Source organism: Sander lucioperca, chromosome 16 (assembly GCF_008315115.2).
Source record: "Sander lucioperca isolate FBNREF2018 chromosome 16, SLUC_FBN_1.2, whole genome shotgun sequence".
NCBI lineage: Eukaryota > Metazoa > Chordata > Actinopteri > Perciformes > Percidae > Sander > Sander lucioperca.
This window is the reverse complement of record NC_050188.1, coordinates 11,570,053-11,597,067: the sequence shown is the minus strand read 5'-3', so window position 1 is coordinate 11,597,067 and position 27,015 is coordinate 11,570,053. Positions and strand designations below refer to the sequence as shown.

The 27,015-nt window shown below is 41.6% G+C and overlaps 3 long non-coding RNA genes across 3 annotated transcripts; 1 reads left to right on the top strand and 2 right to left on the bottom strand.

Moving 5' to 3' along the window:
* Positions 1–3,719: 3,719 nt before the first annotated feature.
* Positions 3,720–5,908, bottom strand: LOC118493389. The gene is made up of 3 exons (XR_004895351.1): positions 5,051–5,908; positions 4,489–4,490; positions 3,720–4,056 (listed from the first exon to the last, which is right to left on the bottom strand). It is a non-coding gene; the product is annotated as an uncharacterized LOC118493389 (long non-coding RNA).
* A 16,059-nt stretch (positions 5,909–21,967) lies between these two features.
* Positions 21,968–26,527, bottom strand: LOC118493382. Its single transcript, XR_004895343.1, has 2 exons — positions 26,433–26,527; positions 21,968–22,701 (listed from the first exon to the last, which is right to left on the bottom strand). It is a non-coding gene; the product is annotated as an uncharacterized LOC118493382 (long non-coding RNA).
* On the top strand, positions 25,467–26,705 carry LOC118493387. Its single transcript, XR_004895349.1, has 3 exons — positions 25,467–25,511; positions 26,572–26,613; positions 26,644–26,705. It is a non-coding gene; the product is annotated as an uncharacterized LOC118493387 (long non-coding RNA).
* Positions 26,706–27,015: the final 310 nt, after the last annotated feature.

Below are 27,015 nucleotides of genomic sequence, written 5' to 3'. Positions count from 1 at the left end.
AACCGCGGTAACAAAAAATCCATACCGTCCCTGCCCTACTACTATATCAGGGAAGCATTTGGCAGACCTGTTCAAGTAGGAGATGATGTACATTTTTTATTTCAAAAATCTATTTTTATTTATTTTACTCCCAAGGACTGAAGTTTAAAGTCTGAACTTAAAAATAAAATGGGGCACTGGTATATTAGTTATTCTCCAAGTGAAATGATTTACCTATTTTTCAGGGGTGAATGTCTGTCTACATTTGTAAAATGATACATTGATGGTAGAATCAAATGTTTGTCTTGTGTATTGCCTTATCTACAACACGCGTGTGTGTGTGTGTGTGTGTGTGTGTGTGTGTGTGTGTGTGTATATATATATATATATATATATATATATATATATATATATATATATATATATATATATATATATTTATATATACACACACACAGTGCTGCTCATAAGTATTCATACCCATGCTAAAGTTGACTAAAAATATTTATATATATATACACAGTGAGGAAAATAAGTATTTGAACACCCTGCTATTTTGCAAGTTTTCCCACTTAGAAATCATGGAGGGGTCTGAAATTGTCATCGTAGGTGCATGTCCACTGTGAGAGACATAATCTAAAAAAAAAAATCCAGAAATCACAATATATGATTTTTTAACTATTTATTTGTATGATACAGCTGCAAATAAGTATTTGAACACCTGTCTATCAGCTAGAATTCTGACCCTCAAAGACCTGTTAGTCTGCCTTTAAAATGTCCACCTCCACTCCATTTATTATCCTAAATTCGATGCACCTGTTTGAGGTCGTTAGCTGCATAAAGACACCTGTCCACCCCATACAATCAGTAAGAATCCAACTACTAACATGGCCAAGACCAAAGAGCTGTCCAAAGACACTAGAGACAAAATTGTACACCTCCACAAGGCTGGAAAGGGCTACGGGGAAATTGCCAAGCAGCTTGGTGAAAAAAGGTCCACTGTTGGAGCAATCATTAGAAAATGGAAGAAGCTAAACATGACTGTCAATCTCCCTCGGACTGGGGCTCCATGCAAGATCTCACCTCGTGGGGTCTCAATGATCCTAAGAAAGGTGAGAAATCAGCCCAGAACTACACGGGAGGAGCTGGTCAATGACCTGAAAAGAGCTGGGACCACCGTTTCCAAGGTTACTGTTGGTAATACACTAAGACGTCATGGTTTGAAATCATGCATGGCACGAGGTTCCCCTGCTTAAACCAGCGCATGTCAAGGCCCGTCTTAAGTTCGCCAATGACCATTTGGATGATCCAGAGGAGTCATGGGAGAAAGTCATGTGGTCAGATGAGACCAAAATAGAACTTTTTGGTCATAATTCCACTAACCGTGTTTGGAGGAAGAAGAATGATGAGTACCATCCCAAGAACACCATCCCTACTGTGAAGCATGGGGGTGGTAGCATCATGCTTTGGGGGTGTTTTTCTGCACATGGGACAGGGCGACTGCACTGTATTAAGGAGAGGATGACCGGGGCCATGTATTGGGAGATTTTGGGGAACAACCTCCTTCCCTCAGTTAGAGCATTGAAGATGGGTCGAGGCTGGGTCTTCCAACATGACAATGACCCGAAGCACACAGCCAGGATAACCAAGGAGTGGCTCTGTAAGAAGCATATCAAGGTTCTGGCGTGGCCTAGCCAGTCTCCAGACCTGAACCCAATAGAGAATCTTTGGAGGGAGCTCAAACTCCGTGTTTCTCAGCGACAGCCCAGAAACCTGACTGATCTAGAGAAGATCTGTGTGGAGGAGTGGGCCAAAATCCCTCCTGCAGTGTGTTAACCTGGTGGAAAAACTACAGGAAACGTTTGACCTCTGTAATTGCAAACAAAGGCTACTGTACCAAATATTAACATTGATTTTCTCAGGTGTTCAAATACTTATTTGCGGCTGTATCATACAAATAAATAGTTAAAAAATCATACATTGTGATTTCTGGATTTTATTTTTTAGATTATGTCTCTCACAGTGGACATGCACCTACGATGACAATTTCAGACCCCTCCATGATTTCTAAGTGGGAGAACTTGCAAAATAGCAGGGTGTTCAAATACTTATTTTCCTCACTGTATGTGTATATATGTATATGTATATATATGTGTGTGTGTGTGTGTGTGTGTGTGTGTGTGTGTGTATGTATGTATGTATATATATATATACATAAAAATATATGGGGAAAAATGTGTATACACATCGGTATAGTCGAAAATGAGTTTGAAAATATCGGCATAACGAATATTGGCCAAAATCCAATATCATGCATCCCCAGTGAATATCACCACCCAGCAGCTTTTAGGCGTGTTTCTGTTGTTTGCTAGCAGACTGAGTTTACGAGGAGGAAACCTTCACACAATACAATCAATGGAGAGAGAAGAGCTGTTTTCCCCTCCAGTGGGGGGGGGACTTAAATGAGCTCTGTCTCTATCCAGTCCTTTATCCACGTGCCCAAAAGTGATTCAACTTTGTGGTTGAAAAGTTGTTTCTGCCTCAAAACGTACGATGATACATTTCAGACATTGACTGATATATTTGAGGTCAGGACATCTCTGACCACACCCGTCAACAAAATCTTTATTTTTAGAGCACCTCAAGTTTCAGATTTGAAGTTATTTAACGGTAAAGAGTTCGAACTTTTTTTTTTAAATCAACTAATTACAGTACAGTAAAAATATTAGATTTTCTGTATGGTTGTAGTCGGAGATGTCAGTCATTGTCTGAAATTATGGAGCATTGTCTTCTTATAGTTTTAGATTTGAAGTCATTGTCTGGAATTATTGTTTTAACAGCAACCAAACAATTAATACATTTCTTTCACAATGTTGTCATATTTTCTCTTTTAATGTATGAAAGACACAGGCATTTACATAAAATATATTTAAATATATATGCAATCCAATAGCCTAATCTATTTTTTTTTTTTTTTTTAAATATGTACGTCGCATGAGTTTACTTGGCACCTTATTTTGAAAACCGGAAGTAGTCTCACATGTATCATTCCACTAACTTTGCTAAGACTGTCGCTGGCTAGATCTGGGCCGTTTGGATGTATCTACCATAAATGCTAGTAGGCCTATATGAGTACACTACAGTTTTAGCGTCGGCGGATTTGATCAAAATCCAACTGTTTAACGAACAAACCTGCTGTCAGTATAAACAGAGAGAGAACAGAGAGAGAGGAAGAAGTAAAGGGACCAAACCTGCTCTGTGTAGCCGAAGCTGAGGGTTGAAAACAGCGTCCAGTAGCTCCCGTTGTCGCTCGTTCTCCTCTTTTGAACGACAAAGTTCCTCCTCGTACTCTGCTATCGTTCTTTCAAACAGCCCAAATATCTCTTCAGCAGCCGCAGTTAGTCGCTGCTTCACCAACGCTCTCAGCATCTGGACTTTACACATTTTACCTCTTTCTCAACACAACAAAGACACTCTGCTAACACACCTTTCTGCTAGACGCCATGTTGTTCAAAGTGTGAAGTTAGCCGCAGTGAAGACTACAGCTTCCGGTGTAGATCAAGTTGCTGAGCTTCAAAATAAAAGCCCTTTAGTCTTGCAGTGTAATTTCATCTGATTTTGTTGTTTGTCTGACGGTGAACATTAACTTCACCTTCATAAACAGGAAACACTGAAGTTCTGTGAGACAGCAAAGGCAAGATGATCTGCAGCTTCGGTCAAAAGCATCACTTAAACCTAACAAACATCCATTAGACATCATTTTTAATCTCAGTCTATCGATCCAAAGTGCAGCGGATCAAATAAATTAAGTTACTGAATTAAAATAGTTTCTACTGGATGATACCTGACAGGTCATATGGTGAAAATAAATTGCAGATATACTTTACTTGGGCAAAAGAGTAAAGGTAATCCAGCTCACTGTCTGAAGTTAAACAGACAACTTGTCATGGTGGACAATAAGATATATTATTTTCTAACTCTCTCTACCTTCCTTTTGAGAGACTTTGCACCCTGATTTTGGACATTTAATGTTCCTGGGCTTTGAGAAGAACAGCTCTAATGGCCTCTAGTCTCAACCTAGTGATGGAGACCCTGCAGCCTGCATTTGGAGCACACTGTCAGTAGACTTAGACTTCTCTTTATTGATCCTTTTGGGATGACTCCCACAAGAAAATTAGATTTCCAGCAGCAGATTTCAGCAACTTACAAAACACTTGTATAGAAAATAAAGAGGTATAAAAAAAATACAGTATAGAAAATACCGTATAAGAATAACAATAATAAACTTTTAGCTAAATATAGGAAGTAAACAAAAAGTAAACAAACAGTAAAAAACAATAAACTACAGATAAATAAAGATAAATATATAGGACTGTGTATGGCATTGTATTATACAGTGAATAAAAGACATTTAGCATAAATTAGCAGTTAAGAGCAGTTAGAGTGTCCAGGTATGTATGTGAGTAGATTATTAATTAATTGCATAGTGAATGAGTGAGTGGCTACCACTCCTTCCCTTCCTTCCTGTACTCATATTTTTGATAAGAAGATTAACGTTATGTAGTTTGTCATGTAAGTTAGTTAACGTTTAGGGCAATGAGGGGAAGCCAAACACCGTTTATCCCACACTGCAAAGACACAAACACCGGTGGAAAATCGGCATAGCTTCCCTTTAACGTAAGCTAACGTTGTCATGACTTACGCTAACTTTGCTAACATTAGCAAATGATCACGTTAATTATCAATGATAACTTCTTCAGTAACTCTATCCGTTTGCTGTCGTACATTCATAATGATAAAAGTGTGTCTAGACTAGTAGATAACTGAAGTGGATACTGTGTCATTAGTTTTAACGTTACCAGAAAGGATGTTGTCAGTGAGTCTCGGGACATGGATGTATAATGAGGTCTAGGTCTCGGATCGAGCCGTGAACTTTACAATGCATGTCTCCTAGCATGTCTGTGTGTGAGCGTGCGCACGTACAGTGGGGTCAGGGTTTCTTCGTTGGTGTTTATTTGGGCTTAAACTCTGGCATTCTAGTCAACAGATGGTTTACTTCAAATGATTTCACTTTATTTCATCCTGGAGGGTACTCAGCATGTCCTGGTGACCACACCGGTCATATCAAATGATTATATTTCTTTACTTTATTAGCTTTACCATGGCCTAATTAGTGGCATAGGAGACACTATACATGTCAAAAGATCTTAATAATTTTGGTGTCACTGATCATATTACCTTGGAACATAGCAATGCACAAGTGAGTTTTTATAGTTTTATCTTAGGTGTGATTGGCAAAGGACAAAAAAAGCAGGAAAATATACGGCGCAGCTACCATGACACAAAACATTATGAAGTGTAACGTTTTCTATTTTGAAATATTGATAAATAAATTGTCAGTGATGTAGAGTAACAGACTGCCCCTACAGTTCGGCATGCATGTGAACCGCATATTGTTGCAAATGTAACCATCAGAGTGTGAAAATAATACAGTTTAACTGCTGCTGTTAGGTGACCGGGCCTCAGCGGAGAGGCAGAGTGAGACGACGTTTCTACATGTCAGGGCAATGCCGCTAAAGCTCTCACAACTTTGATTTTCATGCGTGGGCTACTCCGACATGGCTCGCATCAGGCGTTAAAATTAACTGTACCAAAACCGGGGGAAAGTATTTAACGCGACATACGAGACGTTTTTATTTTTACTGGTTATGAAATTGTCTCAATTAAATACAGAGAGGCGGCGCGGCCCGCCACGCAGACCAACAGCAGTCGGAGCTTCGGCGGACGGAGAGCTCTGCGTCCGTTCGTCAGCAGCGGTCTCTCGCTGCGCCGCCGGTTCCCAGAGCAGCATGGTCACCGGGAGAGTCCGGTACAGTCGGACACTGCAAACGCTGGCAGCTGAAAATCAGACGTTTTGGCGCTAGTGATATTCCTCTCAGATAACCTTTCACAATGATTGCAGGGTCTTTGGTGGAGCTCTGCTCTGGATGAAGTTCCATCGTGACAAATGAACATGAAGACACGAATCAGAGGCACAAAAGACGTTGCCTTGCGAGCGGGATTTAATCAGTTTGGGAAATCCCACGGTCTCTACAGCTACAGCCCAAATTGTCTGGCTAGTGATAGGGGTCGAGACTGAGAGCGCTACATGGATAAATATGCAACAAACAAGCCACTTTGAAATTTTGTTGTTCTCATGAATACAAAAGTTGGGTGACCCTCCCCCCTAGACTAAAAAAACTGGATGACCCTCCCATCGACAAAGAATAAAAAGACATGACCCTCCCCTATTTTCCTCCAGTGGTCCATTCCATAAATACCGACCGGTCCCAAAACATGATACACCAATTGATACATGATTAATAGTGAATCTTGCTAAACATGTTACTTAGAAAGAAGTAAAATATGTGTGGGCCCTATAAAATAGCGGATGGTTATATTTGTTATTATAATTGATTATAAGACAGACATTACAAGACAAAACAATATCTAATAAAATATTTAAAATAAGAGTGTACTTTTTCCTACCACACAATATAATGTCTTCTATCTAGATGTTGATACATAAAGATTTTTGTTTGATACTTGAGAAATTTTGCTTGGACTTAAAGGCACCAACATTATTCCATGTCATCAGTCTCAGGATCAGAAGAGTCTCCAGTCTGGTCTTCAGTCTCTGGTTGTAAAAGTGGATGTGGATGTGAGTTCCTGGCTGGTTCTGGTCCTCCAGAGTCCTCTCCATCAGCTTCTGTTTCCATCTGACCAACACATTTATGTGTTTTGACATCAGAACGCCAGGCAAATCTTTTTTTACAAACACTGCAACAACAAGCAGCTGAATCTTTTCTCTCTTGTGTGGATTATCATGTGTGACCGTAAACCTCCTCTCTGTGTAAAAGATTTATTACAGACTGAGCAGCTGAAAGGCGTCTCTCCTGTGTGAGTCATCATGTGTTTCCTCAGGTGTCCACGTTCAGTGAACGCTCTACCACACTCAGAGCAGCTAAAAGGTTTTTCACCTGTGTGGATTCTCATGTGTGCCCGTAAATGTTCATTCAGTCTAAAAGATTTATTACAAACTGAGCAGCTAAAAGGTTTTTCTCCTGTGTGAGTTCTCATGTGTCTCTTCAGATGGTGCTTGTAGCCAAATCTTCTCCCACACTCAGAGCAGCTGAATGTTTTCTTACATGTTGAATCATGTTTCAGAGAGTTTAAAGCTGACTGAGGTTCTCTGGTCTCCTTCCAATCAGCACTGTCATCAGCCTCAGGTTCAGAAGAGTCTCCAGTCTGGTCTAAAAGTGGATGAGACTTCCTGGCTGGTTCTGGTCCTCCACAGTCCTCTCCATCAGCTTCTGTTTCCATGTGTTGAGTTTGTCTTTGATGAAGCTGTGAGGACTGAGCTTCCTCTTCATCATCTTCACTCTTCACAGTAACAGGAGTGAATGGGAACTTGGTGATATCAGCCTCCTCCAGCCCTTGAAGCTGCTCTCCCTCCTGACTGATACACAGTTTCTCCTGTTCCTCTTTAATGTGTGGGGGGGGCTCTGGCTCCTGCTGGTCCACACTGGAACTACACTCCTGCTGCTCAGGGGGAACCTCTTCTTTAACCATCAACAGCTGCTGAACATCTGCAGGAAACAGGAAACACATTGAGGAAAACTGGGATGTCATGCTAACTAGGGGTGTGACAGTGTGTGTGTGTTCTAGGGCTGCATGATAAATCGCTTCAGCATCGACATTGTGATGTGCATGTGTGCAAAAGCAACATCTCAGGACGTGAGTTGTTAAGTCAGGCAAATTAGCTCCAACATGTCATGCAACAACTTTTTTTCTGCTTCATAGAAAAAGAAAGTGGAAACCCAGGAAACAGAATGGCGTACCGACAACAGTTTAGTCAGTACCTTTAGCTACTATTTTAACTGTTTAGACATTACTTTTATCTAACTAATTCAACTGATTAGTCAGTACTTTTAGCTACTATTTCAACTGTTTAGTCAGTACTTTTAGCTACTATTTCAACTGTTTAGTCAGTACTTTTAGCTACTATTTCTACTGTTTAGACATTACTTTTAGCTAACTATTTCAACTGATTAGTCAGTACTTTTAGCTACTATTTCAACTGTTTAGTCAGTACTTTTAGCTACTATTTCTACTGTTTAGACATTACTTTTAGCTAACTATTTCAACTGATTAGTCAGTACTTTTAGCTAATATTGCAACTGTTTAGTCCGTACTTTTAGCTACTATTTCTACTGTTTAGACATTACTTTTAGCTAACTATTTCAACTATTTAGTCAGTACTTTTAGCTAATATTTCAACTGTTTAGTCATTACGTTTAGCTATTTCAACTATTTAGTCAGTACTTTTAGCAAACTGTTTAAACTGTTAGCCATTACTCAGAGCAGCTGAATGTTTTCTTACATGTTGAATCATGTTTCAGAGAGTTTAAAGCTGACTGAGGTTCTCTGGTCTCCTTCCAATCAGCACTGTCATCAGTCTCAGGATCAGAAGAGTCTCCAGTCTGGTCTTCAGTCTCTGGTTGTAAAAGTGGATGTGAGTTCCTGGCTGGTTCTGGTCCTCCACAGTCCTCTCCATCAGCTTCTGTTTCCATGTGTTGAGTTTGTCTCTGATGAAGCTGTGAGGACTGAGCTTCCTCTTCATCATCTTCACTCTTCACAGGGACAGGAGTGAATGGGAACTTGGTGATATCAGCCTCCTCCAGCCCTTGAAGCTGCTCTCCCTCCTGACTGCTCCACAGTTCCTCCTGTTCCTCTTTAATGTGTGGGGGCTGCTCAGGGGGAACCTCTCCTTTAACCACCGACAGCTGCTGAACATCTGCAGGAAAGAGAATGAAACAGACACATTACTGACCACTAGGGGTGGAACGGTACACAGAAGTCACAGTTCGGTTCATACCTCGGTTCAGACATTACGGTTCGGTGCAATGGTGGGAAAAGCAAAACAAAAATGCAGAAGGGAATTTTTTTTATTGTGCATGTCTCAGGCTGTACCACCTAGTGTCATCCAGTCTCTCCCCTGAGCTAGCTGCAACAGCCTGAAGTGTATAAAGTAAGATGTAAACAGTAAACAATAATTACCCCACATCATCTCCAGACTCCATCTGGAACTTGTAAACAAAATAAGTCAATCAGCTAGTAGTGTGATATGGGAGACAAGTGCTGCTCTCATATGTGAATGCACAGAGCAGGGATGTTAAAAGAGCAGCTTCGGTTACACAGAGCAGTTGACAAGTTTTGGCATTAGCTTAAAAGCGGCGCTAACAGCTAACGGCGGAGCTAACAGCTAACAACGGAGCAAACAGCGGAGCAAACGGCGGAGTTAACAGCTAACAGCGGAACAAACGGGCATGGAGGCCATTTGTGGTCGAGGTAATAAAGGATACAGCTACGTCCATGTTTGGTTGTATATGGAAGGGACTAGTTTGCTTCGTGTGGACTCACTGGACCGACTGACTCGACATGTAGGCGGAGCTCGGGAGCTTCAGAGCTAAGGGCAGGGCTACAGATTAGGTGTCCCTAAAGAACCGCGTGTCTAACAGTAGTTCCGCATTACATTAATTAATTTGCACGCAAGTTTTATTTATTTTTATACCGTGTATTCTCCGTGTAAATTCATGTACCGAACCGAGACGCCCGTACCGTTTCGGTTCAATACGAATACATGTAGCGTTCCACCCCTACTGACCACCACACATTACAGACCATCACTCAAACCAATAATAATGAGAGGTAGTTTGTATCGTCATAGATACGAAAACTTACAAATTTAGTGTAACAAACTGATACAAAGTAGCATAGCTTGTTAAGGTCAGCTTGTTAAAACCAACTACAAAATGGAACCATTTAGTACTGTCCTATTAAGGTATGGAGCAAAATATGAGAGCTTGTAGAATATGATGTGACAACTTGCAGAAAAAAAATGTAACCCTGTTCACACACCTGTATTCTGAATGTGAAGTTACAGAAAAAATATTCACAAATGTGTAGATTGATATGTGCATGAACACACTGACAGCTGCAAACTTATAATGCAACATTTACTCGTATACTTTTTTTTTTACTCTGGTTCATTTTCCATCACAACCACAACTCAGTGATGACAACCTCTGGAATCTGTCACTGCAACTTCACATATGAGCTCTCTCGCATCACAAAGTGGCCAATCTGCGCACCTCGACTTTCACAACACTCTTGACGATACATTTGGTGCAAAACTAATTTGTACCTGTGGACTTAGGCTGTGGAGCTCTGAGCTAACAGAACGGGAAAAGCCTTCTTATATACAGTCTATGGGAAAATCAGGGTTTCTATCGCCAGATGAGGGACAACTCTGTCTGGCTTATTTATGTAGCATGGAAGCTTGGTGGAATAGCATGCTAGCGTTAGCCAACTAACCAGCCAGCCTGCTTCTAAATAAATACCTTTTAATTGTCAAAACACTTTCTAACAGTCAAACTGAAACACTGGCGGTGAGCTCCACGTCCTGTAGCCGCAGACGGACCGTCATCTCAAGGTTGATCAATTTATCAAACAACCAAAGCAGGCCCGCTAGTCGACCACAAGCTGAAATTTAGAGGAAGCAAAATGTATATAGGGATGCACGATGATATCGGCACGACATCGGTATCGGCCGATAACAGCTTAAAATGATCATCATCGGCAGAAATAACTAGGGCTGCCCCCTCTTAGTCGATTAGTCGACTAATCGGTCGTTTTGGTCTCAGTCAACTTAGATTTCTTTAGTCGATTAGTCATGTTTTATGCTTTTTTCATGCTGAATGACTTATTTCCAAGAAACGTACGAGCACATCTCTGGCAAACACAAGAATTAAAGTGGTGCTTTTGCATGACTCTTTGTGGAGAAACTCAGATTTACAGATCTGTCGATTAAATCAACTAATCGATTAGTCAATACAATTGAATGATTTCTTCAATCGAGCACAGCCCTAGAAATAACTGCCGACGAGCCTTGCCGGTAGGGTGGCGTGTTTACTATGCGCACTTGACGACCGTGAACGTAGCATGAGCGCCAGCAACTTAAACTTCCAACATGTCGGCTGTGTGGAGGCATTTCGAGATATGTAAAACAAACAAACAAACCTGCTATTTGCAGTACTTGTAAAGCACAAGTGACGCGAGGGGGCGTTCAACAACAGTCGTTCAACACTACAAATATGATTACGCATCTGAAGAGCCGTCATCCTGAGCAGCACCGAGACTTTTTGAAAAGTAAGAAGGAAAAAAACGCCGGCAAAAACCCATCAGCATCTCGCTGGCGCTAGTCATATTAGCTCAGGGTTCTTACACCTTTTCCATTTCAAAATGCCATACTTTTCCATACTTATATTTCCAGACTATGTGGATGTCACCGTGCAAATAATAACTTCATTATTTAACCCTTGTGTTGTCTTCCCGTCAACCATGAACTTGTTGTCCATCCAGGTCAAAAGTGAATTTGAATTCTTGGTGCCTTTTCCAGCGTTTTGGGCTCTTTTTTTAATGCTTTTGACACTTTTTTTTTAAAACGTTTGTCACTTTTTTCAACGTTTTATTTTTAAATTCATGGTCAATAAACCTAATTTATATGACATACATAATTTTTGAGTTAAAAAGCTGAAATTATGAGTTATTTTGACTAATAGTTAAGATCAGAGGATGTTGAGTGGATCACAGACTGGTTAATGTCAAAGTTTGGTCACAATACTGTTTTAAAACCATTTAAACATGTTTATAAAATTGAATAAAACACCCAAAATTCAATAAAAGGAATCATTAATTTGACCTGCAAAGATTGTTGTATGGGTTGTATGAAAATCCAACACATGGCATATCATAGTATTAAGTACAACCCAGAACTTCAGAATAGTATTCAACCAGCAATGAACCGTGCAATTTAACTGTTACCGTTAGGGGTTGAAATTAGTCAAACATGACATAACTGTTCTTGGGATGCACCGATCCACATTTTTTCACTTCTGATCCGATCCCGATACCTGAATTTGGATATCGGCTGATACCGATACTATTCCGATACCAGAGCTGTTTGCTTTAATATTATTATTATCATTATTGTTGATTTTATGATGCTGAAATAAACTCCTCTCAACAGGCAAGTATGATATGTACGTACCGTATTTTCCGGACTATAAGTCGCACTTTTTTTCATACTTTGGCTGGTCCTGCTTATATATCAAAATATATATAATTTAACATGTTTTTAAATGTTATTTCATACTGAAAACATTACCATCTACAGCCGCGAGAGGCGCTCTAGGCTTGTGACAACTATATGCTGCTCCTAAAGACAACTGAGAAAGAAAAGAAAATCTTATTCTGCAGATTACAAACTGCAGGTAGTAAAATACGCAGCCGAAAACGGTAATCGAGCAGCACAAAGAAAGTTTGGAGTGAGAGAGAAACTTGTGAGAGACTGGCGAAAAGGTGACTCTTACTGCAATGAAGGAAACAAAGGAAGCTAATCGGCTAATCGGCTAATCGGCTAATCGCGGGCTGAAAGCAAGATGGCCAGAGCTGGAGGAACGAGTCCACAGATGGGTGCTTGAACAGCGTCCTGCTGGGAGAGGCTCGTCAACGCTGCAGTTACGTCTCCACGCCCTGGTAGTTGTTCTGTGTGCTACTGTGTAGTTGAATAACTGTTAATGTGTTACGTTAACATACCGGACACCTACCGTATTCAGCCCCTTGTTCTGTGTGCTGTTGTGTAGTTGAATAACTTGCCTTTCCTGTTCTTGATCTTGGATTTTGTGAAATATATTTCTAAATAAATGCGACTTATAGTCCAGTGCGACTTATATATGTTTTTTTCCTCTTCATGACGCATTTTTTGACTGATGCGACTTATACTCCGGAGCGACTTATAGTCCGGAAAATACGGTATGTATGCATGTATGTCCCAAAAGGCAACTTGAGGTAAGTATAAGGTCAGAAAAGGAAGTCAGAAAAACAGGAAATCCTGTTAACAGGAAAAATCCCATTCTGAAAACAAATATGCAACTGTAAGGGTTTGAAACTGATTGTCATGTCAATATTTATTACATTCCCAAAATGTCAAATACTTGAGTCTTGAAATATAAGAAAAGTGCAAGTGTAAGCATCTTACACACACACACACACACACACACACACACACACTATTAATAAAACAGTGTGCATCTGAACAGCACAAATCAAGTACACTGGCTCGTGTAGCATCAACAAATCAAGGTTTAAAAATGTCAAATATCTGAAATATAAGAAAAGTGCAATAACTGTAAACATCACACACACACACACACACACACACACACACACACACAACTTCTCGGTAATCCCTTTAGCTTTCACGTTGTCTGCCTGGAGTTTAACTTGTTTTTGGAATGACTCCAGAAGTGATTCCTGACGGCTCCCGTTGTCTTTCTGCCCCCTGGCTAAAAAAATCCTCGTGTTCTTTCGTGTGGTGCTTTTTTTAAATGTTTGATTGCGTTCGTAGTGTTGTACGACGCTTCCGCCTCTCTGAATTACGGCTTTGCAAACATTGCATTTTGCTGTCTTGCTCTGCGGTGTTTCCAGTGTAAAGTATTTCCACACAGCGGACGTGTTGGCTAGCCACAATGCTGCTCAATGCTATCCTGCTAGCTGGCTGCAAACTGTGGAATGGATTTCCTGAGCGGGGGCGTGTCTCATAACTCTGTGTCTCATTGAGCCGCGCCTCCGTTCAGGAAATCCATTCCACAGTTTGCAGCCAGCTAGCAGACTAGCCGGCAGAAATCACCTGTGGAGTCATTTCAGCAGACAACGTTAAAGCGCAGACATGGCTCCTGGATATCGGATATCTCCGCAGGTTGGATCGGGAAAATCCGATACGGGAATTACGCTGGTATCGGTCCCGATACCGACACTGGATCAGATCGGCCCCATCCCTAAACTGTTCACTATGAACCCTACTCAAGAAAATAAAAATAAAGTAAAATGAGCTGACCACTTTGTCGTAAGAAACTAAAAATAATGTGAAATAATTACATATATTAAAATAATGCATTTTTAAACTTAACACATAACTTATATTAACATGTAAAGTATTGTAGCCCAACGAGCTAAAGTCAGATTACTGCTCGTAGACTTCGCTAATCATCCCACTTCATGCATATTTTTTTATCACAGTAACAAAGGTATATGAAAAAGACCAAAGTAAGTATAGCATGTAGCCTATTTCGGAACGAACTAACGTTACAGTATACTCTAATACTTTATATTTTAGAGAACAACATATGGTAGAAAGTCTGGAAACACAAATATTTCTCCATACCCGTGGCACTGACACGGACAGAGGCGTGCAGACCACCAAAACCACCCTGCTGGAGCCGTCAATCATCGCTTCAACAGTGTGAAGCACTTAATTCTGTTAGAACCATGCTTGATGCCCGCTACAAAGACCGGTACTTTGGCGTGGAAAAAAAGAGGAGTGCTCGCAACCTGTTGCTCACAGTTTTGGATGACATGAGCAGCAGTGCAGATGCCAGCACAGAGGACACCCCCCCCAGCCCCAGAGAAGAGGACCTGAACCGGATCACTGCTGGATATATTTGAAGAAATTCTGGAGGAGGATGTCATGCTGGAGGACCAAGACAAGACCGAGGCCGCGTCACAGTTAAGCATCAAACATGCATAAATGGAGGTTATTTTTTTAATATATTTCAGTTTAGGACCGAAAGCATCATAATTAATAATGCGACTTTCTCGATTATTATTCTGCAATGTCATAACATAGATAATAGCCTATTTATCATAAAGGATCCTTGTATTTTTTGCAATACAGAGCCCACTGTTTGTCACTGAGTTGTTACAGGACTGTCTGTGGCTCACAAGACAATATATGGAGCTTGGTTTTAAGTTTGATTATACTTTAAAGTGGGTCCTAAGGACTGAAGTGGAGGTCTGGACTACAGCTGCTTTTTGTGACCACTGTAAGTTTCAGTACAATGTCAACTACTATGTCAGGGAAGCATTTGGCAGACCTGTCCGCACGCACGCACGCACACACACACACACACACACACGCGCGCACACACACACACACACACACACACACACACTCAGTGGTTACAATACTGTGTTGTTGTGTTCCAAGGTGAACATCACTACTATGTAACAATCACCTATACAGTCCTAAGGGAATACCTATTAAATAAGAACCTTTGTTTATCTAGAAAACAGCCCCGAAATCACCATCACCAAACCCACCAGACTCCATGTAAATAATCAGTACTTTTAGCGTGTATATAGCCAGCATATTTCCACATGTTAATCGGTGAATTAAGGTTTTATTTCAACCAAATCAGAGTGGTGATTGTTGGAACAGTGGAAAGATGAACCAAGACGTCCTTTCGATAGTTTTATTATGTTTCTGTCCACTTTGAATGCAGTGTGTTTTACGATGATAAAAGTCGTGATTATTTACATGAAGTCTGGTGGGTATGGCGACGGCCTGTTAAAGAGCGAAGATTACACTAGATCTTATGAATAAATGCTTATTTACATACGTCCTATCGTCATGCCGTTGCTGAGAGAAGAGATGACAGGAAGGAGAGAAAGATCAACTGAAGGTTTAATGACCAAACCTGCTCTGTGTAGCCGAAGCTGAGGGTTGTAAACAGCGTCCAGTAGCTCCCGTTGTCGCTCGTTCTCCTCTTTTGAACGACAAAGTTCCTCCTCGTACTCTGCTATCGTTCTTTCAAACAGCCCAAATATCTCTTCAGCAGCCGCAGTTAGTCGCTGCTCCACCAACGCTCTCAGCATCTGGACTTTACACATTTTACCTCTTTCTCAACACAACTAAGACACTCTGCTAACACACCTTCCTGCTAGACGCCATCTTGTTCAAAGTGTGAAGTTAGCTGTAGTGAAGACTACAGCTTCCGGTGCAGATTAGTTGCTGAGCTTCAAAATAAAAGTCTGGAAGTGTTTTAGACTTTCAGATCAAAACAAGGAAGATAAATGATTAAAATACACTTTTTTGAAATGACATCCGAAGAAATGTACAGTTTCATCACTATTATCACTTTTGGGAAACACTCGCTACTTTTTACTTATTTAACCAACTTAGTTTGCAGAATAACAAATATTAATACACTTACAGGGCTGTGAGAAAAACAATGAACCAAATTCAGAAGATGATGGAAGTTTGTTTCTCGTTTCTTAAAGTTTTATAAGAAAAACGCAGAAGCAGAGACTGCATTTAGTTTCACCTGTTCCCTAACCAGGCCAGCGTCCCAACATGAAATATACTTTAAGAAAAAACAAAGGGTTTGATAGTGCTTTAATGAACTTTTGAAACAGCAAAAGAAAAATCACATGGACAGTTAAACAAAGAGTCTGTATGCCAAGCTTTAAGATATATCGTAACATCTCGCTCTTTAAAAAGGGGAATAATAATTTCAGTCTTTTAGTGTGAAAACTGTTCCCCACAGGACGTGGACCCAGACTGTCCCTCCTGGTTTCTGACATTAGAGGGAACAACAACAGAAAATGTGAACACATAAAAGTCATAATATCAGAGTTTCTGCAGGTTTCAACCAGTCAAATTTTCAGACCTTTAGGTATTAAATTTAAGACCTTTATCAGGACATGAAAGTACAACGGAAGGCAGAGTCTAAAAAGTACTTGCGAAGGGAAAATAATTATTCAAATTGAATAAAAGCGACAGTCATATTGATCTGTACATAAACCACAAATTATATATTTGGACGAGCGAAAGGAAGAACTACAGCACCACAGGATAAAAAAAAAAAACATTTCAATGCGCATCAGAGGCAGCATTATATGAATGTAGGAAAATTTAAGACCCGTTTGAAATAACTGAAGACAGAACACAATACTTTTGCAAATGTATACTTTTTAAGGGCCTAAAATTTTGACTTTGACATTTTTAGACTTTCTTAGACCCCCTGGAAACCCTGTAATATTTTATAATATAATAAATTATATATATATATATATATATATATATATATATATATAATAAAAAAAAAAGCACATCCCAGCACATCCTACATCATTTGTCTGCATACCCTTCTCACTCATGGTAGTAACTTTATAACACAACAATTAATAACCCACAACTAACTCTCTTTAACAGAATAAAACACCATAGCACACAACAATGTGTGACTTAAACAATTTATAACACTAATAATTTTACATTTACAAATTTACACCGCCAAACGGCATGTTGGGTAACATTATAGCTGCCAGCTAGCCATTTAGCATGACAGTCTGTTAAGCTGGAAGAGGCTCCAGTCGCTACTGCACATTCAAGAACAGAGAAGAAAGTTAGAGGATGAAGAAAGACCGGAGATGACATCCCTTGTGTTGACTTTGGGTCACATTGACCAGTTTTCAATTTTTGTTTTATATCAGGGAATATGGGATGTAGAAATAACCGCTGAAAATGTGTAGAAGAAAAATTTAACAATTTAAAACGTTGGAAAAAGCAAAAACGAACTGTGAAAAAAAGACAAGAAATTGTTCAAAACAACTTTTAACTTTATTTTGTTTTGACTCACACACACATGCACACACACATGGGGCATGTACTGTTTACAATTATGATTATTCATGCCAATTTTGCGGAAACATAAATTGGTTTGAGTGTCTTCCCTACCTTTGTTTTGGGGGGGAATGACAAAATTATATAATGATGCTATATATTCCACAACAACAAAACGGATGTGTGAGATAAAGCTGTTTTCACACATACAGGTAATTCACTTCTTGTTCCTCACTAAAAGTTTAAATAATTTTTGACTCGTGCAACCTTGCCCCTATTTTCACCTGTTGCTGAGTAACGTACATTAACATCCCATGGTCTCTTGAATGTAGCATACCTGTAGCTAACAGACCTCCATCACAGCTCGGTCGTATCAGCGGCATTTAGTAGATGTGTTGAGCCGCAACAGAGTTCCTCAACACCGCCTCTGGTGCTCCATCAGGTCAGCGGTAGTTGGTGGTTCATCCGAGAATAGGTGACTCTCAGCCGGGGACAGAGCACCATGAGCTGCCGGTCATTTCGGCGGAGATTACGGTTAAGTAAGTAATGAAACTACTAGTTAAGAAAAGAATTAATGTTAGTCCCTGTCGCTGCCATGTTGTTTGTGTATCTCTATGGCAAACGCGCGGGGGGAGGGCTGAGCCCGTTCTGAACTACGAGAGCCCAGAGGGGAGCGTCGGCGGATGTTAGGGATGGTTTCTCTTATTTTAAGTATACACATTTAGGTTGTTGAATTTAGTTCCCTTCATGATATGATGTATTATCTTCCTTGTTTGTTACTAAGTAAAAGGCTGATTTAAATATTATGAAACAGAAAGAACAAAATAAGTCGTTATGTGTGCAGTTTAGTGTCCCAAATTCCACTATGGCCACGCCAAACGCCAAACCAAGCAGCTTGATTGGTTGGGGTTAGGCATTTGACCTCGAGTGGTTAAGGTTAGGATAGCCGATTGGTCAAAGTGATAGGATCTGTACAAATGGGGTTACATTACGCGGAATTTGGGACACTAAACTGCACATATACCAAATAAATCATTAGAATAAAATATATTCACCAAAACTACAATGCTCCAGAGTCGGCTCGATCAGCTTCCGCTCATCTCTGTTTAGTTTGTCTTTGACAAAGTTCGGAGGATTGAGGACGATCACACTTGTGAGTTTGGAGCTGAGATCGCCAAGTGAATCTGTTTTAATAAACACTGCAGCTAAATACTTTTTCTCCTGTGCAGATTCTCGTGTGTGACCATAAGCTTCCACTCTGTGTAAAAGATTTCTTACAGTCCAAGCAGCTGAATGTTTTCTTACGTCTTGAATCATGTTTCAGAGAGTTTAAAGCTGACTGAGGTTCTCTGGTCTCCTTCCAATCAGCACTGTCACCAGTCTCAGGTTCAGAAGAGTCTCCAGTCTGGTCTTCAGTCTCTGGTTGTAAAAGTGGATGTGGATGTGAGTTCCTGGCTGGTCCTGGTCCTCCACAGTCCTCTCCATCAGCTTCTGTTTCCATGTGTTCAGTTTGTACTAATACAGTACATGAATTGTTCTTAGACAAAATTCAAACAACATTTAAGTAGAGATCAGCGTCCACAGTTTACAGAGTTCAGAGCATAGAGCCCAACGCAGCTTGGGAGATGTTCTCGGAGTTGCAGTGAGTGAGAAGGGACAGTTAGACCCAGTGACAACGGGTCAGTGGTCACCCAGCCCGCTGTTCAGCTCATTCTCTGTAACCAATGCAGCACGGTGGAACCAGCCAGCCCGTGAACAACTTATTTGGCTAACATTAGCTTGCTAACTCCGCCTTAACGTCACCAACTCACCACATTCACAGAACATCACGTTCACAGAAAACGAGCTGAAAAGAGCTGTTACTCGTGGCGATAGCAGTGTGCTTTCTGTGGTTGAAGCATGAGGTTAATTTGACTCATTCAGCCTCAGCTCCGCGACTCACCGGAAGTTGGCTTATGTTGAAGTTTATACGTTACCATGACAATGGTACACATAAAAATGGCTGCCACTCTGACCATTATGCTCCGTTGATTTGAATGGAAAGGGCCTTTCTATCCATTTTATTTCTATGGTTCAGAGAGTTCCAACCTGGCTGAGAGTCTCTGGCTGCTCCTGGTCCACGCTGGAGCTCCACTCCTGCTGCTTTCTGAGGTCACTAACACAGGAAGTACATGGGTTCTCTCCTGTGTGTTGATTCATGTGATTATTTAAATTTCCACTGTCTGTAAAAGATATCTTACAGACTGAGCAGCTGAAAGGTTTTTCTCTATGAGTTATCATGTGAGTCTTCAGATGTCCCCATTGGCCAAACCTTCTCCCACACTCAGAGCAGCTGAAAGGCTTCTCTCCTGTGTGAGTTCTCATGTGTATCAGTAAAGTTCCACTCTGTCTAAAAGATTTCTTACAGACTGAGCAGCTGAAAGGTTTCTCTCCTGTGTGAGTTCTCATGTGTGTCTTCAGCTGTGGCTTGGTCCCACATATTCTCCCACAGTCAGAACAGCTGAATGTTTTCTTACATCTTGAATCATGTTTCAGAGAGTTTAAAGCTGACTGAGGTTCTCTGGTCTCCTTCCAATCAGCACTGTCATCAGTCTCAGGATCAGAAGGGTCCTGCTGAACCACACTGGAGCTGCACTCCTGCTGGAAATGGAATGAAAAACAGACACATTACTGACCACCACTAAAACTAAACTCAAACCAATGATAATAATAAAATAGAGAATAACCATTAATGATATGATGGACTGTTTTCCTAATGAGTACAGCTGATGAACAACTTAAGTGTAGACAAACTAATTCAGCAGGTAAATGAAGGATCGGGTTAAATGGAGGACAGTGGTTCAGTAAGTTCATGGGATAACTGAATGTTGATTCTTAGGGTACAACATTTCCATATAAAAAGGCAGTACAACCTTATGTTGTGGCAGAAAGATGGATCTCTGTGTCCTGACACTCTATTTCTATTAGGCTGCTATTGTTAATTATGTTATTAATTTCAGCCTTGCCTGACAATAAAGTTGTATCGTATCGTCGTATCGTATTATATAGTCCGTTTCATTTTTAATACAGCTACCCCCACAGTTGCTTAGCAAATGCGCTCCCTGAAGACCAGATTTTTCCAGGTGTGAAACCAAACAGAACCAAGTTTCCAAACTCATCAACCGATTCAGACCAGAGCAAACTAACTGGGTCCTATCTTGCACCCAGCGCGTCGCAGCGCAGCACAAAGTGTCTTTGCTAGTTTAAGACCGACGCAGTTGTCAATTTCCCATCCAGCGCCCGCGTCCTTTAAATAACTAATGCACCTGCACCCATCTGTGCGCCCATGGGCTTGCTGGTCTTACAGGGAGGTGTGTTCAGGTGCATTCTGGGCGTGCTGGTCTTACAGGGAGGTGTGTTCAGGTGCATTCTGGGCGTGCTGGTCTTACAGGGAGGTGTGTTCAGGTGCATTCTGGGCGTGCTGGTCTTACAGGGAGGTGTGTTCAGGTGCATTCTGGGCGTGCTGGTCTTACAGGGAGGTGTGTTCAGGTGCATTCTGGGCGTGCTGGTCTTACAGGGAGGTGTGTTCAGGTGCATTCTGGGCGTGCTGGTCTTACAGGGAGGTGTGTTCAGGTGCATTCTGGGCGTGCTGGTCTTACAGGGAGGTGTGTTCAGGTGCATTCTGGGCGTGCTGGTCTTACAGGGAGGTGTGTTCAGGTGCGTTCTGGTCGTGCTGGTCTTACAGGGAGGTGTGTTCAGGTGCATTCTGGGAGTAATGCTATCTTGAGGCAGCGGAAAGTGATGGCACCATTGATCAACAAAAACCTGGTCTAAAGTCAATAACGCAGCATTTCATTGTTATTTTAACAGAGCATTAGTAAAATGCTCCTTGGCTCGTGCACAGCGCGCGCACACTATGCTTGTTACACACACAGGGACGCACAGCAGCACACACACATGCAGAAGATTACAAGTAAAAATATTACGGTGCAAATCCTCCATCATAACATCAATGCTCCAAGGTCCAAACACGCCTGGCTTTTAAAGGGAATGAATTAATGAAGACACACAGTACAACCCCTTTGAACCATGCGCCCGCCACACAGGCCCTTTTTTCACCGTTAAACTAGTAAAAGTGGATTTGTACACGCCCTAAACACACCTGTGCCAGGCGCTTCACGCCATGCACTTAGATCGTTAAAATATGGCCGCTAAAGCGTCTGTTCAGATTTGACTTACAGTTGAACTGAGGTTCTCTGGTCTCCTTTCAATCAGTACTCTCATCTGTCTCAGTTTGTACTAATACACTACATTAATTGTCCTTAGACAAAATTCAAACAACACTAAAGTAGAGATAAGCGTCCACACTTGATAGATAACAACGTTCAGAGCATAGATTAAAATGAATAGAAAGGCCGTTGAACAGTTTCCCGTGGTCATTTGATTGGTACACAACAAAATGGTGATTGTTGTAAGTTGTCATGGTGACAATACACGTCAGTGAGGCCGTGATCTGTGTCGCAGCTCGCTTGGAGGACAGCCGCCCAACGCAGCTCGGGAGATGTTCTCGGAGTTGCAGTGAGTGAGAAGGGACAGTTAGACCCAGTGACAACGGGTCAGCGGTCACCCAGCCCGCTGTTCAGCTCATTCTCTGTAACCAATGCAGCACGGCGGAACCAGCCAGCCGGAGAACAACTTGTGATTTGGCTAACATTAGCTTGCTAACTCCGCCTTAACGTCACCAACTCGCCACATCGTTCACAGAAAATGATCCTAATAAAGCCGTTACTCGTGGCGATAGCAGTGTACTTTGTGTGGATGAAGCATGAAGTTAATTTGACTCATTTAGACTCAGCTCCGCAACTCGCCGGAAGTCGGCTTATGCTGAAGTTTATACGTTACCATGGCAATGGTACACATAAAAATGGCTGCCACTCTGACCATTATGCTACGTTGATCTGAATGGAAATGGCCTTTCTATCCATTTTATTTCTATGGTTCAGAGAGCTCCAACCTGGCTGAGATTCTCTGGCTGCTCCTGGTCCACACTGGAGCTCCACTCCTGCTGCTTTCTGATGTCACTAACACAGGAAGTAGACGCTTCCTCTCCTGTGTGTTGTTTCATGTGATATTTTAAATGGCTACTCAGTCTAAAAGATTTCTTACAGACTGAGCAGCTGAACATTTTTTCTCCTGTATGAGTTCTCATGTGTCTCCTCAGACTTGAGCTGTCATTAAATCTTTTCCCACACTCAGAGCAGCTGAAAGGTTTCTCTCCTGTGTGGATTCTCATGTGTCTCTTCAGGTGTGTCTTGCGGCCAAATCTTTTCCCACACTCAGAGCAGCTGAATGTTTTCTTACATGTTGAATCATGTTTCAGAGAGTTTAAAGCTGACTGAGGTTCTCTGGTCTCCTTCCAATCAGCACTGTCATCAGTCTCAGGATCAGAAGAGTCTCCAGTCTGGTCTTCAGTCTCTGGTTGTAAAAGTGGATGTGAGTTCCTGGCTGGTTCTGGTCCTCCACAGTCCTCTCCATCAGCTTCTGTTTCCATGTGTTGAGTTTGTCTCTGATGAAGCTGTGAGGACTGAGCTTCCTCTTCATCATCTTCACTCTTCACAGGGACAGGAGTGAATGGGAACTTGGTGATATCAGCCTCCTCCAGCCCTTGAAGCTGCTCTCCCTCCTGACTGCTCCACAGTTCCTCCTGTTCCTCTTTAATGTGTGGGGGGGGCTCTGGCTCCTGCTGGTCCACACTGGAGCTACACTCCTGCTGGAAACAGAATGAAACAGACACATTACTGACCACCAACCGATTCAGACCAGAGCAAACTAACTGGGTCCTTTCTTGCACCCAGCGCAGCGCAGCACAAAGCCCCGACCCAAGTGTCTTTGCTAGTTTAAGACCGACGCAGTTGTCAATTTCCCGTCCAGCGCCCACGTCCTTTAAATAGCAAATGCATGTGTCCATCTGTGCGCCCATAGGCGTGCTGGTCTTACAGGGAGGTGTGTTCAGGTGCCTTCTTGGCGTATTGCTATCTTGAATCAGAAAGTGATCGTGCCATTGACCGACAAAAACCTGGTGTAAAGTCAATAACGCAGCATTTCATTGTTATTCTAACAGCGCATTAGTAAAATGCTCCTAGGCTCGTGCACAGCACGCACACTATTCTGGTTACACACACAGCAGCACACACACATGCAGAAGATTAAAAATGAAAATTTTACAGTGCAAATCCACCTTCATAATAGCAATGTGCCAAGGTACAGACGCGCCTAGTTTTTAAAGGGAATGGGAGATGCCCAAAACACACCTATGATTAATGAAGACACACAGTACAACCCCTCTGAACCACGCGCCCGGCGCACGGACCCTTTTTATCGCCGTAAAACTAGTAAAAGTGGATTTGTACCAAGGTTATTATAGTTTTGCATTTTTCATTAGTTTTTATTTTTATTTTGTTTTGACTTTTTGTTTTCAAATTCAGTTTAGTTTTAATTAGTTTTTATAGTGGGTTTGCTAGTTTAGTTTTTATTTTTTGAAAATGCTTAGTTTTAGTTTAGCTTTTATTAGTTTTAGTCTTTTTTTGTAATATGGGTTATTTGTCGGGGGATTCAAAAGTATTGTGTAATTGTAAACATCATAATAATAATAATAATATTAATTTTAGAACTATGTATTCACAATGTATTCAACAATAACACCAGTAAATAAAATGTAGCCTACATATGGTCATAAACACGTAAACAGTCTACACAAGACGACGCAGTATGTGCAAAATGTACAAGTGACGTGTTCCAGGGAAAAAACCTAAATAGCCAACAGACTAAAGAAGACATGAACAGGTGTTTTCAACTTTGGTTTGAGTAAAGTGGCGAACTTTTTGAAGTCAATCGAGTCACACAGTTGTGTAGACGTCCCAGTATCAATCCACATATTAACCCACGCGTCCTCCCGTTTTTGGTGTTCCTGCGTATTTACTAAACAGCAGCTGTCAGGTCGCCGATGAAAGCCTTCCTGTAGTGTTCTCTGTCATGCTGCAGCTGGCCCTGTACCCATACATCCATGCCCTGTACCCATACATCCATGCCCTGTACCCATACATCCATGCCCTGTACCCATACATCCATGCCCTGTATCCATACATCCATGCCCTGTACCCATACATCCATGCCCTGTATCCATACATCCATGCCCTGTATCCATACATCCATGCCCTGTACCCATACATCCATGCCCTGTACCCATACATCCATGCCCTGTACCCATACATCCATGCCCTGTATCCATACATCCATACCCTGTACCCATACATCCATGCCTGTAACATTACCGGGGTTAGCTTCTGTTTCGGGGAAAGGGGGCTTTGCGTTCTTCTTTACCTTGTTAAGCTAAGCTAGATTAGCCTCCTAGCTTGTGTGCGCTTCTCAAATGTACTTTCGTGGGATTTTTCCCTGTAATAAACTGCCCACATATTTTACCACCTTCCACTGCAAAGCGCTTTTATCTCACACAGTCATAATCAGATAGGACTGCCGCTTTCTTCTGACTTTCGGTACCGCTATGATGGCACGGAGCCACGGACATGTTGTGTTCAATTTGACGTGGAATGTCGGAATTTCTGGGTTTCCAGTCGGAAACTATACACGTCTACGGGAAATGTCACGGTCGGAGAGATATAACGTTATTTGCTCTATGAAAGATTGACAAAGACGAAAACTAAGAACATTTACTCGATAATTTTATTTTATTTTAGCAAACAGACATTACAGTTTTAGTTTAGTTATCGTTTTGTAATGCCTCATTTTTATTTTTATTTCAGTTAACGACAATGTTTTTTCCCACCTAGTTTTTGTTATTTCGTTCGTTTTCGTTAACGATTATAACCTTGATTCGTACACACCCTCAACGCACCTGCACCATGCGCTTAGAGCGTTAAAACAGGGCCCCTAAAGTGTCTGTTCAGATTTGACTTGCAGCTGAACTGAGGTTCTCTGATCTCCTTCTAATCAGCACTGTTAGTCTCAAAACCAGAAGAGTCTCCAGTCTGGTCACCAACTCGCCCCATCGTTCACAGAAAACGAGCTGAATAAAGCTGTTACTCGTGGTGATAGCAGTGTGCTTTCTGTGGATGAAGCATGAAGTTAATTTGACTCATTCAGCCTCAGCTCAGCGACTCGCCAGAAGTCGTCTTATGCTGAAGTTTATACGTTACCATGACAATGGCACACATAAAAATGGCTACCACTCTCACCATTATGCTACGTTGATTTGAATGGAAATAGTCTTTCTATCCATTTTATTTCTATGGTTCAGAGAGTTCCTACCTGGATGAGTTTCTCTGGCTGCTCCTGGTCCACGCTGGAGCTCCACTCCTGCTGCTTTCTGAGGTCACCAACACAGGAAGTAGACGGTTCCTCTCCTGTGTGTCGTTTCATGTGATATTTTAAACTTCTACTCTGTGTAAAAGATGTCTTACAGACTGAGCAGCTGAACGTTTTTTCTCCTGCATGAGTATTTAAGTGTCTCTTCAGATTTGAGCTGTGGTTAAATCTTTTCCCACACTCAGAGCAGCTAAATTGTTCCTCTCCTGTGTGTAGTTTCATGTGACATTTTAAATTTCCTCTCTGTGTAAAAGATCTCTTACAAACCGAGCAGCTGAAAGGTTTCTCTCCTGTATGAGTTATCATGTGAGTCTTCAGATGCGACTTGCCGCTAAATCTTCTCCCACACTCAGAGCAGCTGAAAGGTCTTTCCTCTGTGTGGACTGTCATGTGTGAGCGTAAATTTGCACTGTGTGTAAAAGATTTATTACAGAAGGAGCAGCAGAAACGTTTTTCACCTGTGTGAGTTCTCATGTGTCTATTCAGACTTCCTTTGTGGTCATATTTCCTCCCACACTCAAAGCACCTGAAAGGTTTCTCTCCTGTGTGAGTTATCATGTGTATCTTCAGATGTTCCTTGGTCCTAAATCTTCTCCCACACTCAGAGCAGCTGAATGTTTTCTTACATCTTGAATCATGTATCAGAGAGTTTAAAGCTGACTGAGGTTCTCTGGTCTCCTTCCAATCAGCACTGTCATCAGTCTCAGGTTCAGAAGAGTCTCCAGTCTGGTCTTCAGGTTCAGAAGAGTCTCCAGTCTGGTCTTCAGTCTCTGGTTGTAAAAGTGGATGTGAGTTCCTGTCTGGTTCTGCTCCTCCACAGTCCTCTCCATCAGCTTCTGTTTCCATGTGTTGAGTTTGTCTCTGATGAAGCTGTGAGGACTGAGCTTCCTCTTCATCATCTTCACTCTTCACAGGAACAGGAGTGAATGGGAACTTGGTGATATCAGCCTCCTCCAGCCCTTGAAGCTGCTCTCCCTCCTGACTGCTCCACAGTTCCTCCTGTTCCTCTTTAATGTTTGGGGGGGGCTCTGGCTCCTGCTGGTCCACACTGGAGCTGCACTCCTGCTGGAAACAGAATGAAACAGACACATTACTGACTATTAAGTTCA